The sequence below is a fragment of the Euprymna scolopes genome, chromosome 29 (genome assembly GCF_053919585.1).
Source record: "Euprymna scolopes isolate OS-2025 chromosome 29, ASM5391958v1, whole genome shotgun sequence".
In the NCBI taxonomy this organism is placed as follows: Eukaryota; Metazoa; Mollusca; class Cephalopoda; order Sepiida; family Sepiolidae; genus Euprymna; species Euprymna scolopes.
The window spans coordinates 28,505,727-28,523,226 of NC_136510.1; the positions used below are offsets into that span (position 1 = coordinate 28,505,727).

Here is a 17,500-nt window from a genome sequence, read left to right on the forward strand (position 1 = left end):
ATCTTGGATCTAGAGAAAAAATTCAAGATCTTTCTATTCAATTTTCACCTATGCATGAAGGTGGTGGTAGTTTACAAATTGATTTAAAGACAAAATCATCCATCTTGGATTAATATTCCTATAGGGATTTTTAAAACTTAGCATTGTGAAAAAGTTTTCGGGCATTTATTTTGAATGAAATATTTGAACATTTTTATAATACAAAAAAATGTGATAAACAAGTAAACTGTTACCAAAGACAAGATAAGTCACTTTTCTACCTACATGGCCAATTATTTAGTGTTTTAACTTATTTTAAAGCGTTTTATTATTATTATTATTATTATTATTATTATTAACTCACTAGGCGTATTCACACAAGCCATCATCAAAGATTACTCTTTAAAAACAACTTGTGGTTTTCTCTGGAGTCTGAGTGACAACAAGTCTCCCCAGATTTCCAGTACTCTCCACCTCTTTCGATAACCTTTGTAAAAGAATTTGCGTTATTGCAACATCCGCTTACCACTGATTTCTCATGGTGGCGTATTATTATTATTATTATTATTATTATTATTATCATTATTATTATTTACTTAAAAGTAAAAACTTAAAAATAGTGTCAACTGTCGGCTTACAAAATCGGAAAACAAAATGGTGTCATTACAGCCAGTTTAGAACCTCAATATTCGCTCAGAAATCGAAAATTAAACAAAATGCTGATAAAAAAACATAAATGTCACTAATCGTACTAAAATATAATGTTCTAGTTCATTTTTTATTTTTGAGCGATTATCTAGGCTTCAAACTGGCTGTAATTATTTTCCTTCTAACTCGACAGACTTTACACTACTTTTATTTTCAAGTAAAAGCACTTTAAAATAAGTTAAAACACAAAACAACTTATCCATGTAGATAAAATATTGCCTTTGTATCTTGCCTTTGGTAACATTCATTTGTTTTCTTTTCACCCCCTTTTTATTTTGTTGACTATTATAAAAAGTGCCCCCATTTTTTTTTTTTTTTTTAAGATTTACTGTTTAATTTTAGTGTGTTAGAAAAGGGATCTGTTGTAGCACAATAGGTAAGGAACCCTTTCGGGGAGGCCTTGATCTTCCTGCATTTTAGGCCCTTATGCCAAACTTGCTCTCGTGGGGATGCGTGTACGTGATATGCAGGTGCTGTCTGATTTTCAAATATCGTTTGATCGTGTCTAACATCCGGGGAGCTGGTTGCCGGTCCTATGACATAACAAGTGTCCAGAAACGTCTTTACTACATCAAACCAAGTAACTCCCCTCCTCATTACAAATGATTGTGTCTTATGTTTGCTTTCTATTTCCTCAGCACACTATGCGGCATAATCACGTTGACACACCGGTTCTCGCTAGATCACTGAAGTTAAGCAAGGTTGAACTTGATCAGTGCTAAATGGGTAACCATTTGGAACTTTCAAGTGCTGTAGTTGCTTTCCGCTTATCTCAGCATTATTTCCAGTCGTATTGAATTCTCCTTGCCACTTGACTCTAACAATGCCCATTCAGGAGAGGTGTGGTTGGAGATTGCGCAACACTTGCTTCACAATTACAAGCGCAGCTGCCCCTACAGGGGGTATCCTTTGTCTTTTGAGACTGGACGGAGGCATCGATTTTCTCAGGAATTTTTTTAAAACCAAAATCGGGTTGCATAATACTAGCAGGATAATCTGAGGTTGCCCGGGATTGAATAATGATCAACGAATGTTTCATACTCCCATATTTTTATTGTCATCAAAATCGATGAAATAGCCCATTTTTCAATCAAATCGATTGACTGCCTGCTCTAATTGGGAATCCATCGCGATGCACCAGGAGGAAGCTTCACGTGCCTCTAACAGGGACTAAGTTCACAATATAGTGTAGTCTACATTGCACTGTAGAGAACCTATTGTTAGTTTTATAAAATTATTTTTATATGTAATGCTTTGTATTAAAGTTTAAAATGAAAATAGTCAAGTATAATGCTTCAATTGTGCTCTAAACAGAAACATTCATTTCGAACGCCTCCTTGTCATATCGAAGAACCTACTGTTTATTTTATATGCATCGCCTTACTGCTTGTACGGTGATAATGGCTTGGATTTAAGTTTAAAAAAAAACAAGTCAAGTATCATTGTGCAGTCTTGCTTTAAACAGAAAGATTCATTTCGAACGCGCCTCTGTCATCTGAAAGAACCTATTCTTGATTTTATATGTTGGGCTTTTCGGCTTCTCAAATGCACTTGTGATGTTAACTTTGATCAAACTCGCCTGTTCCTTTTTTTCATTGGATTATTTTGATTATCGATACTCATCGAAGACATTCCGACGCCAAAACTATCTAAGAACACTGTCAAGTACATAAAGTACCTTCGTGTGAAATTTCATATAAATCGCTTCAGTCGTTTTCGAGTCCACAGGGAACGAACTTACAGACACACAAACAAAGTCCCTTTTCTATAATAGTAGATAGGCACCGACTAATCACCAAATTCTTTAATCATTAAAAACATCTAAGTGTCCACTACTTTGTCCTGGTATCTTTAAGGAAAAATATATCTACGCCGTACGCTTCTCATATTTTAGAGTTTAGAGTTAGGGGTTAAGGGTTAGTGTCAGTGTTAAGGATTAAATTTAAAGTTTAAGATTATGGTTAGGGGTTCAGGCGCTCTAATCACACATTCTTTCGAAACTTTTCCTTGTTCTAGTACTAATGCTGTCAGATTAGGCTGTCTGAAGTTATCGGTTTCCTGACTTAAATGCATCAACCATTAATGTCATTGTGTTTTCTCCTTGTCCTTTGCAAAACTCAATCATGTTCTTCAAAGACAAAAACAAAAACAAGTTCCCTCTTCAAAATAATCAAAACCACATCAATAAATATTGGAAAATATAAAAAACTTAATGCATGAAAACTTTTTACCTAAATTAATGGATTAAATATATGATTCACTGAACAAAGTATGTGAGGGTAGAGCGGTAGCCCTAGATATATCTAAGACCTTTGGCATGGTTTGACACAATGGTCTTTCTCAGAAAAATCAGATCTTACGATATCACTGGACGATTACTTATCATAATTAGATTTTTCTTAAATAAGAGAAGAATCCAGGTTGTCCTCGATGGGCGTATATCTAAACAATATGGTATAAATATGTACGTCAGGGGTCGATTCTTGGACCCTTATTATTCCTTATATTCATAACAGACCTTCCTGATAAAATTGTTTCTGAGATGGGTATATTTGCTGACGACACCACGCTCTATAACAGGCACAAGGGGAAAACAAATGATTACATATCAAAAGAAAATGGCGAAAATCCTAAAGGAAAATCTCAAATCTATGGCCGGATGGGGACAAAAATGGATGGTCACATTCAATGCTGGCAAGACTAAGCATGTTTCCTTCAATAATTACAGGAAACTTTCTCAGCCACCAATAGCTATGACTAAAGACACATTACCTGAATGTACTTCTTTCAAACTCCTTGGCCTAATGCTCACAGGGAAGATGAATTGGAACAGATACATTGAGAGTATTACCAAGATCCCTGCGAAGAAGGTGGGTTCCCTCTACCGCACTAGAAAGCTACTTACGCTTGAGAGTATCCTGTATCTCTACAAGGCAACCATTCACCCATGTACGGAGTACTGTTGTCACATTTGGGCTCGTGCATCTGATACTAGTCTATCGCTCTTGGACAGGGTTCAGAAGAGAGTCACCAACCTAATAGGTTCTGAGCTGTCATCTAAGCTTCAACCTCTGTCCCATCGACATGATGTTGCATCCCTCTGCCTGTTCCACGACTATTTTAATAGTGAATGTTCCGACGAGCTCCAAGCCTTTGTACCCCCTCGACGTAGCTACCCTCGACAAACCCGACAAGCATCAAATTCCCGCCCCTACACAGTGGAGATCCCTAGATGTAAGAAAGCCTTCTACTCTAATAGTTTCTTCCCCAGAACTGCTAGACTTCGGAACTCCCTTCCGAGTTCCTGGTTTCACAACTGTATTCAGAAGTTCAAGTGTAATGTAAACAGATATCTCGCTGCTCAACTCCTTACATAGTATCCCTGCAACTTATGTCCCCGATAGTAGGCCCCTATATCAAAGTGGCATTGTGCGTTGTTTGGGGGGAAAATGGAATTTTTTAAAAATACGAAAAGAGTCCATCTGACATTAAACAAAATAATCAAGTGAAAACGTGTGAATAAATATTGTGAGTTGTAGAGAAATTTAAGCATAAAAACTTTTGACATTTATGCACTAGTGCGAAAGTGCAACTTTTTTGGTTTTCAGTTGAAACATTTGAAGAGTTCATAGTAAGGGCAGACAAATGCAATCTCAGAACCAAATCGAAAATCTCACAACAATGATTGCGTGTTTTTTTTGTTTTTTTGTTTTTTATTAAATAGATTTAAGAAAGTAATACAGTTTTTCAAACACAAATTAGAGATTTTATTAATATTCTTTTTTTGTAAGAAAGCCCCCAAAAAATTTTTAAGTTTTTGTTACACATTTCTTGAATAAAAATAAATATAAGAAACTTATAATACAAAAAAAAGAGTTTTTTCCTCTTAGTATGCACTCTCCAAATGTCCCACCTAAATACCAAAAAAGTTGTACTTTCGTACTAGTGCACAAGTGCCAGACCTTTCGTCCAAAATTATTTCATTCGGCACTGAGTACCGCGTAGATCGCCATGTAGTTTCAAGTATTAAACTAAAATAGATTCATGATAAATAGATTAAAAAGCCAAAGAGGTAGACAAGAAAATAATGTTGCAATAAACTGTTCAGTTTTTAGGCATGAGTAAAGTGTGTATGCTGCAATTTTCATAGGTAATTGGTATTGGTGCTCATCTAACTTTGCTTCAATGATAAAAACTACTCGTAAAAAGAAGATAAATAGGGTGGCATAAAATGTTATCTCGTACTTACTTGTTAGGTAAAACAAACAGAAAACCAAAAATTACGCAAAATGATCAAGTATTTTTTTTAACAAGAAAAATACATATTAATAGCGAAAAGTCTCGTCCGTCATTTTCTGGTTACAATAATAGTAAATGGTGAAATACATAATTCAAACACACCGTCAGCATAATGGTACAAACCGATAAAATTTTATTTTATTTTATAATAAGAAAAAATGCTGGATAAATTTGCGTAAATTTTTGTGTGCCGTTGTTAAGTTAACCTATCCGGTACGTACATAATAAAGTTTGTCTTTTTGGGGTTTTTTTTTTTTTTTGTTATTTTTCAATTATATTTATCTTAACTAGCGAGAAATGTGGAAATTCCACAGCGGGTTCTTTCATATAAAATGTTGGCATTCTGTGGATGTTCAGCGCAAATGGAGACGCCCTGATATTATTGGAGCTCTTTTGTTAAAACTGCAAAAGTATTTATCCAAGCTAGCAGGGACGCCTGGCGCAGTCCGGTCATAAAGTACGCTTATATACGATATTTTAATTCTTGCAGATTCCGTATATATTATTATAGAGTTAATGTCTATCGATGTTTATTGTATTATAAAGTTGCGATTTCAAAAATAAAAAAAATATATCCGTATGACTTTAGTGCATCAGCTTTAGTCGAACTCGAAACCAAAACTAATGAAACACACAAACACACACACACACACATATATATATATATATATATATATATATATATATATATATATATATAAATGACTTGAGTGCCATCAGCTATAATCGAAACTGAAACCAAAACTTATGAAGAATTCTTGATAAAATTATTTATTACAAGAAATGGAAGTTCATAACAATTAAACGGCAGTTACTCGGATGTAAGCGTGACACACAGAATAAATAACACGCACGCCATCCTATTAATATATAGATATTGAGGTAAAACTAGAGAGACACCTTGGTATTTTTCCAAGGATTTGTTCATTATCATAAAATACTAATTAATTAATGTTTCTAATAAATAAATCTTTCAATGCGATGGAACACTAACGCTTCAGATTATAAAAAAATATTTAAACTTTTAACGATGTTTAAATTTGTTTTTTATAAAATATAATGTTAGATGATCCGACTCCATCTCCCCTTCCTCCCTCTTTTGCCGGTCAGGTGTTCCTGTTAGTAATCTATCAATTTAGTGCTTAATCTATTCTGTCTTTAAAGGCGGAGTGGCTTATACGTTTGTATAATTTTATTAATCGTTCACACAAACTGGAAACTGGTTTCTTTTAAGATGGGGAATAAGTGACAGCAAACAATCTACGTTCGCTTTCTCTTCTGTTGGTTGGTTGTTTTTGTTTTACGGCATATCAACCCTTTTCAGGTTATTTAATACCGAATCCAGTGATTTTGAAGAAAAACATTTTAATACTATATATATATATATATATATATATATATATATATTCGTTTTTGTTTTTTTTCAAGTCGGTTTCTATTTAACCAATAGTTGGGACCCTAAGAGCTACTACCACTCTAGGTCAGAATGAACCTGGGAGTAATGGCAATTAAAGGGTGGCTCCACACTCCGCAAAGCCTGCAAGCTGGGACCTCACCATCGGATATAGTTTAAGGTCGTGTCCAGGACCTTCTCTTTTGTAAACACAATTAAGGAGTGGACTTTATAGTCAAGACTGTTTTTTTTTTTTGTTTTGTTTTGTTTTGTTTTTTTTTTTGTTTTTTTTTTGGGGGGGGGGTTGTGGACTTTGGTGCTCCGGCGCCAGAACGACGATTACAAGCAAGACGTGGTCCCTTATTTTCCGTTAATATAACGTGATAGCCCTTCCGTTTTTCTCATATTAAAATGAGTTTCTTGTCCGTTTGACCATGTCTAATTATTAGGACTATGACAATAGAATATTCTTTACATTGTTTTGACTCGTTTACGACACAGTTGGACACAGTTAATCAACCGAGAACCACATCACTATATAGAAGCATATAAGATACCAACGGATACACACTCGAGAGTCAAAACAATGAAAAGAATATGCTGTTGTCGTAGCCCTACCAATTATCCAGCCAAATTGGCAGCGAAAACCGGAAGTCAAAAAGAGCAAACAATATTTCTTTTTAATCGCCGAAAATCAAACAATTATCCGATTTATAATAATGTTTTCAGAATTGATTCCATAAATTAGATTTATTTGTGATATAAATTCATGACATAAATTTATGAGACAAATTTGGAAATTAAGATTATTAAAAAAAAAAAAAAAAAAAGAGTGGGCATTATTTATCTCCCTCCCACGGCTGGAATATGTGACACAAGGCATACAAAATGGAACTTGAAAAGTCAACGCCTTCAAGGAAAGGCACTCTGTCTTGCAAAAAAAAATGCTTGAAAAGCCTCGTTGACATTTCCTGGTAGGGGTGCCTCAGTCGATTAAAAATAAACTATCCGATTTTCAACTGAATCCCTGTATTGCTATAGTCTCTTTATTTTTATCCATAAAAAATAAATAAATAAAAACATGTCACCCATCTAACCATGCTTGACTTTGCTTAACATCGGTGATCTGACGAGCACTGCTGTTTCGCCATAATTTAGCTTAGTTATTATAAAAACACTATGTTCGGCATGCGATGTTTAACCACTATTTGTCTAGATTTGGACATGGCTAGTTTGACATGATGTTAGAGATCTAGTTTCCAACTCGTAGGTGCACCTAGAAAGGTCTTAAAATAGAGCTGAGAACTGACCCGTTGGTATTCTTCGGCAAAGTCGTCCCAGGCGACCGGCAATAACCTCGCCTACTCACGAAGGTGTTGGTAATGCCTTGAAAGGTATACCGCTAGACCACCCATTATATAAAGGGTGATTAGCTTTTTTGTTTTATTTTACTTCAGTCAAAGTTCTCAGAAATCAAGGGGTCCACAACCTGGGGCTAACACTTAAAGTCTATATGAGATGCGTAGATATTCGAATGTTCAATTTAAGTTCTTTCTTTCTCAAACTCTGAGTTAGTAAAGAAGTTGAGAACATAATTTTCCTTTCCCCAATTAACCATTTTAATAAGTTGTAGCATATCTTTCATTTTGGTCTCTTGGTCTTACTGGATTCCAGGGCAAAAATTTATCTAGTCTGGTGGAGTATCCAGCTTCGTGCTATTACTTGAGGTAATATCACTTGGAGAAGGTGCACCATTCCACGTAAAAGCTAATGTGGGTTAGCCATAGTGAGGAGATCTTATTTGGGCAGCGAATACTATGTGATTTTGAATATTTGGTCAGGGTTTACTTCTATGGAAGAAGTATCCTCATGCCAAGTTGTTCTGACAACTCCCTGTACAGAGAGACCTTAGACACTCGATGACAGTGTCTAGTAGGAATTCAAGTTGCTACGTGTAAGTGTATATCTCCAGCTAAAAGTACACAAAAAACTACAAAACAAAGACACGCAAAGTTGGTATATTCTTGATTGGTGTTGTCCCGGACAGACTAAGCCGCGCCATACTCCATAAATTGCAGTATTTATGAGGTGCCTCAGCCGACCGGCAATAAAACATCACAAAGCCATTTGAAGGTCCACTTTCTTTTAATCAAGCCGGGCCATATTTATAAGTGCTGGTGTTTAAAACAGTTACTAGAGAGACGCCAAGGTGAACCTCGGCTTGTTTGACGGGAACCTCTGTATTCACATCGCTTAGCGACTCACAATGTTTAAACATTGTGAGTCGCTAGTTATTAACTAAAGAATTTGATTTTGAAGCTATATTTTTTATGCCAATTCGAAAGTTAATTTCTTGTTATAATTTAATCCCACATGAAAAAAAAGTAAAGTATTATGGGTCATTTGCGTGCACGAGACAAATTATTGCTTGGGGGGGATCCACGGTCCTAGAAAAGAACTACAATCTTGAGTATACGTGTCTTATTTCAATCTATTTAAACAGTTTTCAAGAAATTTAGGAACAGTTCAACTAACATACTTCAAAGATGATCAGCGAAACAAGACAGCTTCTAACAAATCAAATTTTATCGTGGTTAACAGAAGAAAGGAACAAAAACAGGGATGTGTTGTTCAGTGATTTAGGGGGGGGGGTGCACCGAAACCGTATCATAGCTTACAACATAATTGTGTGTGTGTGTCGTATATATATATATATATATATATATATATATATATATATATATATATATATATATATTATATATATGAGTTTCTTTATCTGATTGGTATTGTCTTATAAATATTGCATACTAATATTTACATACGAACCGTTATCTGAAATTATTTAAAAATGTCTTTGAATTTGTATATATATATATATATATATATATATATATATATATATATATGTACGAATTCATTCAAAACGTATCGCAAAAACAAAAACAAATAACATCTTTCTCTCTCTCTCTCTCTCTCTATATATATATATATATATATATATATATATATATATATATATATATATATATATATAAAGAGAGGGAGTGAGAGAGAGAGAGAGAGAGAGAGAACTTGAAACAAATCTATATTTTTTGCTTATACTCGTCCTAGGACATATATTCTACGATAGTTATATGCATGCAGGTTGTCTCTCTATAAATGGGACTAATTTGGAGGTTAATACCTTCGCCAATATTAATGATCGCATTCTCTACATTTCAGGACTGATAGAAAATAGAATGACGTTTCAAAATCGTTCATAAAAATGGAACGGTCAACAGAAAAAAGCAAAAAATAAGAATGCGTTGTTCAGTGATAAAGCCCATCTCTCTCTCTCTCTCTCTCTCTCTCTCTCTCTCTCTCTCTCTCTCTCTCTCTCTCTCAGACGAAAATAGGGACACATTCAAACACGGAGAACGGACAGTAAGGGGGAAAAAGGTACGTATCCTCCTACCTCCTATGCCCATATCATTTGCTAAGACATGTAAGAAAATTAAACGTACCTAACGAGGATAAAGGTAAAATATGACTCATTTGGAAGTTAATGCCATCGCCAGCTAAAAGTCAAAACTACATAACAAACACCCACAAAGTTGATATATTTTCGATCGGTGTTGCCCGAATGAATTAAGCTGGGCCATACATCATAAGATGCAGCATTTATGAGACTTCCTTTTAATAGTTATACCGACTCATCTCATTTGCTAAGATACATAAGAAAGAATAAAAGTACCTAACGAGGACTAAGGTAGTTAGAGTCTCAGAATAAATGTGACTCATTTGGAAGGTAATACCTTATCCAATACTGATGATATTATTCTGTTCATTTCAAGGTTAATAGAAAATACAAAGTTGTCGCTAGAAAAACGAAAAATGTGTCAAATAGTAATTTGTTTTTTTACAAACAATAACTTTTATAAATATTTTCAGGGACTATTTTATAATATACGCCCCTACCTTAAAATCTTTTACACTAGATATAAAATAGACAATAAAATAATTAGATAATAAATAGATAATAATAAGATAATAGAGAAAATAATTGTTCTACATCAACCAATTGTTCTACATCCAAACAATATTTTGAAGTAGAAAAACTATTTGATCTATAACACATGTTTTGGTGTAGAACAATTATTTTAATGTAGAACGATTATTTTAATGTAGAACGATTATTTTAATGTAGAAATGTTATTTTAATGTAGAAATGTTATTTTAATGTAGAAATGTTATTTTAATGTAGAACAATTATTTTAATGTAGAACAGTTATTTTAATGTAGAACAATTATTTTAATGTAGAACAATTATTTTAATGTAGAACAGTTATTTTAATGTAGAACAGTTATTTTTATGTAGAACAATTATTTTAATGTAGAACTGTTATTTTCAAGCGGAAAAATTATTTGATGGAGAACAATTATTTTTATGTAATAGGCTGGTGCAAAAATAATGTCGGTTTTATATAAATAGTTATACGTAAAAAACGACATTTTTTGGCACCAACCTAATAGAGCAATTATTTTTATTTAGAACAATTATTTGATGTAGAGCAATTATTTTGATATAAAACAATTATTTGCTATTTAAAATTCAAAACAATTGTTTTGCATTAAAAACTTGTTTTATATTAAAATACTTATTTAATATAGAACAATTATTTTGATTATTAATGTTCTATATCAAATAATTCTTTTACATTAAAAACTTGTACTACTTAATAATAATTGTTCCACTCAGTAAGAATTGTTCTATGTCAAATAATTGCTTTGCATCAAAATCATTGCTCTACATCAAGTAATTGTTCTAGGATAAATAATTTTTCTTTCTAAAAAAAAAATGGTTTGCATCACATAATTGGTTTGCATCAAATAATTAGTTTACATCAAATAATTGTTCTACCTAAAAATAATTGGTTTACAGCAAATAATTCTTCTACCTAAAAAATAATTGTTCTACCTAAAAAATAATTGGTTTACATCAAATAATTGTTCTACCTAAAAATAATTGGTTTACATCAAATAATTGTTCTACCTAAAAATAATTGGTTTACATCAAATAATTCTTCTACCTAAAAATAATTGGTTTACATCAAATAATTATTCTACCTAAAAATAATTAGTTTACATCAAATAATTGTTCTACATCAAATAATCATTCTACATCAAAATAATTGGTTTACATCAAGTTATTGTTCTACCTAAAAAATACTTTGTTTACATCAAATAATTGTTCTACCTAAAAATAATTGGTTTACAGCTAATAATTTTTCTACCTAAAAATTGTTCTACCTTAAAATAATTGTTCTACCTAAAAATAATCGTTCTTTCTAAAAATAATTGGTTTACATCAAATAATTGTTCCACCTAAAATAATTGTTCTACATCAAAATAATTTGTTTACATCAAAATAATTGTTCTACATCAAAATAATTGGTTTACATCAAAATAATTGTTCTACATCAAATAATTGTTCTACATCAAATAATTGTTCTACATGAAAATAATTGGTTTACATCAAATAATTTTTCCACGTCAAAATGATTGGTTTACATCAAATAATTGTTCTACCTAAAAAAATAATTGTTCTACATCAAAATAATTGGTTAGCATCAAAATACTTGTTCTACATCAAAACACTCGTTCTACATCAATATAATTGTTCTACATCAAAATTATTTTTCTACATTAAAATAATTGCTCTACATGAAAATAATTTGTTTACATCAAGTAATTATTCTACCTGAAAATAATTGTTCTACATATAATAATTGTTTTGCATTAAATAATTGTTTTACGTTAAATAATTGTTCTACATCCAAAATTTTTCAACATATAAAAATAATTGTTTTACATTAAATTGTTAGTTATATTAAACAATACATCGTTAAAGGGAATAGGTGTGCGCGTTATCATCAATAATATTAATTTTCTTGATAAAATCCTTAACTATTTAACTGATCATTATTAATTATACAATATGTATTCTATACAACAGGTTCAGTAACATGAACTCATAATTATTTATTTATAAAATTTATTATGTAAGAGATTAATGTACGATCGAAACAGTACCATAGCTTACAAAAAGGCATTAAAATTTCAAATAAATGCTACATTTATTGGTTACTAGCAAGGGGACCTGAAGTTTTCTGGGATAAATGATGATCAACGAATGTGATATCTTCTTATATTTTATTGTCATCGAAATCAGTGAAATCGCCAATTTTCCAAACAGATCTATTGATTGCCTTTTCTAATCAAAGACCCACCCCCGCGGTGTATTGGGGGGAAACTTCGTATGCGACACTACGGTGACTTAGTCTACAATACCTTATAATCTACATTGACCTGCAGAGAACCTTCTGTTGATTTTATAAAGTTATCTTTAAATAAAGTTAATAGAACAAAAGACACGTATCATGGTCCAGTTGTGCTCTAAACGGAAACATTCATTTAGAACGCATCGTTTCTTATAAAATAATCTACAGTTCATTTTATAGGATGAACCTTTCTACTTGTGCGGTGATAAAACTTCTCAAACGCTCTTGTGATGTTAGGTGTTGATGATCATCTAAATCAAATCTTCTTTTCTTTAATCGGATTGTTTCGATTATCGATGTTCGATATTGATCGGAAGCATTACGATACAAGACCTTCGTAAAAACACTTCCAGACTCTTTCGCGTAAAATCTTTTTTTAATCGGCTCAGCCGTTTTGAAGCTCATAGGAAACGAACTCACACATACACACACGCACAGACAAAGTTCTTTTTAGATAGATAGATAGATAGATAGATAGATAGATAGATAGATAGATAGATAGATAAATAGATAGATTGTGCCGTCCAAGGACAGGTATTATACTTCTTCTTTACGCATCAGGTCTGTCTTTCGCATACATTGAAAAATCATGACTCATCAGTCCCTTTTGCATTCGGACAGTTTCACAATGATATTCTTGACAGCATAGTACTTGGAGTAGGTTGAAATTACTTGCTATAGGAGCAGTGTTCATACAGTGCAGGTAATCTTAGCCATTGTACCTTAATCAGTATCATTTGCCTAACACAACGAGGAGTTGACCAATTCCGAAAGAAACCATCAGGTTGCTCAACAGTTCATTCATCACCTGCCTGCCCTGACTTCACGGGGAGATAAATAAGTACTCGACCTTTTCAATTGGTCTCCTGCCTGTAGTAGTGCTTCCATCGCACCACGCTGGTATTCTACTAGTTATAAGTATTACACGTTACCTTCGTATATACGTGACTAATTTGAAGGTTAGTATATCCGCCAATAGCAAAGATATTCTGTAAACTTCGAGTGTTAATATAAGTAGAATAACATTTCCAAATCATCCAAGAAGATAACATTACCATTAATACCGGTAGAGTTATTAAAAGAGTCAGAAGCCCACAGTTGTTGTAGAAAGAAGTTACCGAAATAGAAGTTGTATTAAAATGAGATATTAAAAAAGTAAATCGACAACAATAATATAAAGTATGTTGGTTCACCATTTTTTAATGTTATTTTATGTCGAATCTAGTCATTTGGGGGGATGGTTTTATGGTTCAAGTTGTTTTTATATGGAAATCGCTTAAGACAAATCATGAAGCCACTTTATGTAAAAAGCAAAAAAGAATGAAAACTGATTATTGCAAATACAGGAGATACCTATTGGCCTTAGTCTTGAAAATACGAAGGCTTTAGGTAAAAGGAAAACAGTGAGCAGGAAGAGGGTTCCACAGTCTTGCAGTTCTTGGGAAAATAAGCCACTGGTATAGGAAATTGTATTACAATGAGGTATTGAAACCGCGAATTGATGGAAACCACTATGCCAGCGAGTCAAACGAGTTGGAACATTGGAAATGAAGTAAAAAAAAAAAAAAAAAAAAAAAAGCAATCGAGGAAATGAATAAGGTTATTCAATTTCATCTTTCGCACAAAAAGAGATAAAAAAAAAGATGAAACGAATATTCTGGATCTGACGGGTTGCTGGGTAATTATCGTTTAATATGAAGATACCAACGAATACAGTTAAAAATATCCATCGACCTTAATTTCATACACACGGAGATAAAAACGCAAATAATAGTCTTGCTATGAGCAGCGCCAAAAGGCAATCGAAAAAAAAAAATATGTTCTTTTAATCACGTTTCTAAATTTTTCAGATGACGACTGATTATTCATATCATTTGAATTCTTCGGACTACTGTTCTCACCTTGAGTGTTATGTTCACAACGTTTCAATCGATGTAACCTCCAATTTTCATTCCGGTATATTTAGTATAACTTCTAGGATATCTAACCCTCCTCCTTCCAAGTTTTACCTTCTGTTCGGTTTGAGAAACGTTTAGTTTATTACTAATCATCTGAGACGCTCCTACCTGTGAATACTGACGCGGTAGACCAGGCAATTTTTTTTTCGGTCATAGTGGTTTTCCTCTACAGCACTGCCTTTTCAAATCCCACTTTCCCTACTAAATTCGACTGCGATATTAATTTTTGTAATTCTTGCCATACATCGACATTCTCTTACTTTGCTTTGAATTCCAAAACAATCAACCGCCTAGTACTGGCCAGGCTCGACGTCGCATAACCTTGTTGATCTAACGAGAACCGGTTTGTCAATGAGAACCGGTTTGTTTCCAAAAGAGGGAGTCATTTTCTAATTTTTTTTCTTCTTCATGGTTGTCGTCTGGTTCCTTCCTGGGATGTTGTTAAGGGCTAGATATGGCTGAGGAAACTTTCCTTTGGCATCAGTCGTAGAGGATAAAAATTACTACCGAAACAGTAGTAGAAACTCGCCATGAAGCAAGCGAACAACAGAAGATGTTATATTTGAGAGAAATAGCTCACCTTATAGGCTTGTATATACTGATGTTTATTAGCTGTTTTCTTTTCGGATAAAGTTAATGTCAAGAGAGAGATAAAGTGCCTTTCTAGTGCTTTCCTCGTCTAAGTTTATAGGATGGTGCTTTTTGGGGGGGTATTTCATAGCAAAACTTTATATAGTCATGTTTGGGGGGTATTTCGTCTTATAGATAATATTGGGTCATCAGGAGAGAATACGCACCGTTTCGTAGTATTATAGTATGGATGAAAAAAAATAATGCTGGTATTATTCACACTACTAATCTCCCCTTGGATATTTTTTTATTGATCTCCCTCTCATAGCGGGAAGGGTTAGACACAAGGTCGGGAAAGGCAGTGCTGTAGAGAAAAGAGCGCTATGGCCAAACAAAAATTGCCTGCTCTACCGCGTCAGTATTCACAGGTAGTAACGTCTCAGATGATTAGCGATGAACTAAACCCTTCTCAAACCGAACAGAAGGTAAAGCTTGGAAGGATAGACCTCAACGTAACCATGCCGTATACGGAATGGGGAGTAAAGGCTCATATAGTGCAGCACTGCACGTTCTGCTTTTTTATTTCTCAACCGGTACGGTTTAAAAGATTACACAAAGTTCAGTAATAATTCAAAAAACTGTGTAAAGAAATCGGAAACTATCGTAACTCGTTATTATGTTTGGTGAATAAAAAAAAGACTGACCTTATTTATTTTTTTATAGAAATTGCTCCAGACAAAGCATGAAGCCACTTGATGTAAGCAACTAAATAAAAAAAATAGGAATTTAATGCTTTAAGGTCAAAAACGAGCCCACAATAAGTGTTAGACGGATACGACCTCGACTGATAAAAACAGCAATTGTTCTCCCTTTGTCAGAAACATCGCTCATGGAATGTGATGACTAAACGACAAAATAAGGGATGCGAGAGTTACGAGGAAGCTGAACGTAAACTAAAAGTCCAATTTCTACTGTTCTTAGGTGATAGTCGAATGAAAATTCTAAATGAGAGTAGAGTGAAGCACAAAATCAGTTTCTTTATCTGTGAAAAAAATAACAACTCCTTTTAAAAAAAAAAAAGAGCACTCTGAATTTGGAGAAAGAACTTAAGTTTGTCTATAAGGATTTTACTTTCAACGACTGACAACAAAAAGATGTAGTATCAGAACAGATACAACACTTTGTTCCTAGCACAAAAGGTCAAGAAATAACACTCCTGAGTCAGATTTACAAGATAGATAGATAGATAGATAGATAGATAGATAGACAGACGTGGGTTCTTGGTTTAAAATGGCATTTAAACCAAGCTTCAAAAGTAAAGATACCCCAAATCCAAGATTTTACACACGTTTCAAAACAATCTTTATTACGTAACTCGCCAATCGAAAATCATACTCCTATGTTGTCACATTCGTCACGAATTAAGAAAAAAATATTCTTATTAATGCTTCTTGTTACTTGATTACTTACAATCTTAATTACACTCCTTGGCCTTTTGGTCAAGATCAAAGTGTAGTATCTGTTCTTCAGATGCTGCACTTCATTTTCTTGTTCTCTTTCGGTGGAGGAGAAATCCTTCACGACTGAGACAATTTTTATTTTTGTACCTTTTCTCCACGTTAAAAAACGACCCTGGTGTCTAACTCTGTCGCGTGGGGAGGCATAGTAAATAGGTACTTACAATCTTAACTCTATTACAAGGACTATTTTGATTCGGTTTCCTCTTTCGAGATGGAAAATTCTAAAGAAATATGAAATTAACAACGGGTCCTCAGTCAAATGTATATCCCGGGTAAGGAGGTATCGCCATCCTTACACATATAGCACATGATATTCCAAAATTATCACCTATCTGGTACTTACCAGGGTCAACGTTGCTTAACTTTGATGATTTAACGAAAACAGGTATGTCAACACCATTATGCCGTACTTAAGCAAATGACTACCATTTATAGGAATTCGGAATTATTATTAGGCAATAAGGTCCGTATATATCCGAATGTAAGAGTGCTCAATGCCAAAATATTTATAAGTAGAGTTAGCATTTAGCTTAAATCGACTTGCACGAGGTTGAGACTAAAAGAAATTTAAAAAAAAAAAGAAACAAGTCCATTTATATAAGATCTAACATTCCAAACTCAAATATTGGTTTAAATATTTTACGCTTGGACATCGCCATCTCATTGATAACACATGCAACATCTTTATATAAGTAGTTATAATATTTTTGGAATTCTTTTCAGTAACTTTTAAATCTGTTTTTATACATA

At 33.3% G+C, this 17,500-nt stretch overlaps 1 protein-coding gene and 1 pseudogene across 2 annotated transcripts in view; both read left to right on the forward strand.

The window, feature by feature from the left end:
• Positions 1-17,500, forward strand: part of LOC145252560 (adhesion G-protein coupled receptor G6-like) — a 283,790-nt gene that overhangs the window by 3,149 nt on the left and 263,141 nt on the right. The window lies entirely within an intron of this gene.
• Positions 16,710-16,938, forward strand: LOC145253016 (U2 spliceosomal RNA; annotated as a pseudogene).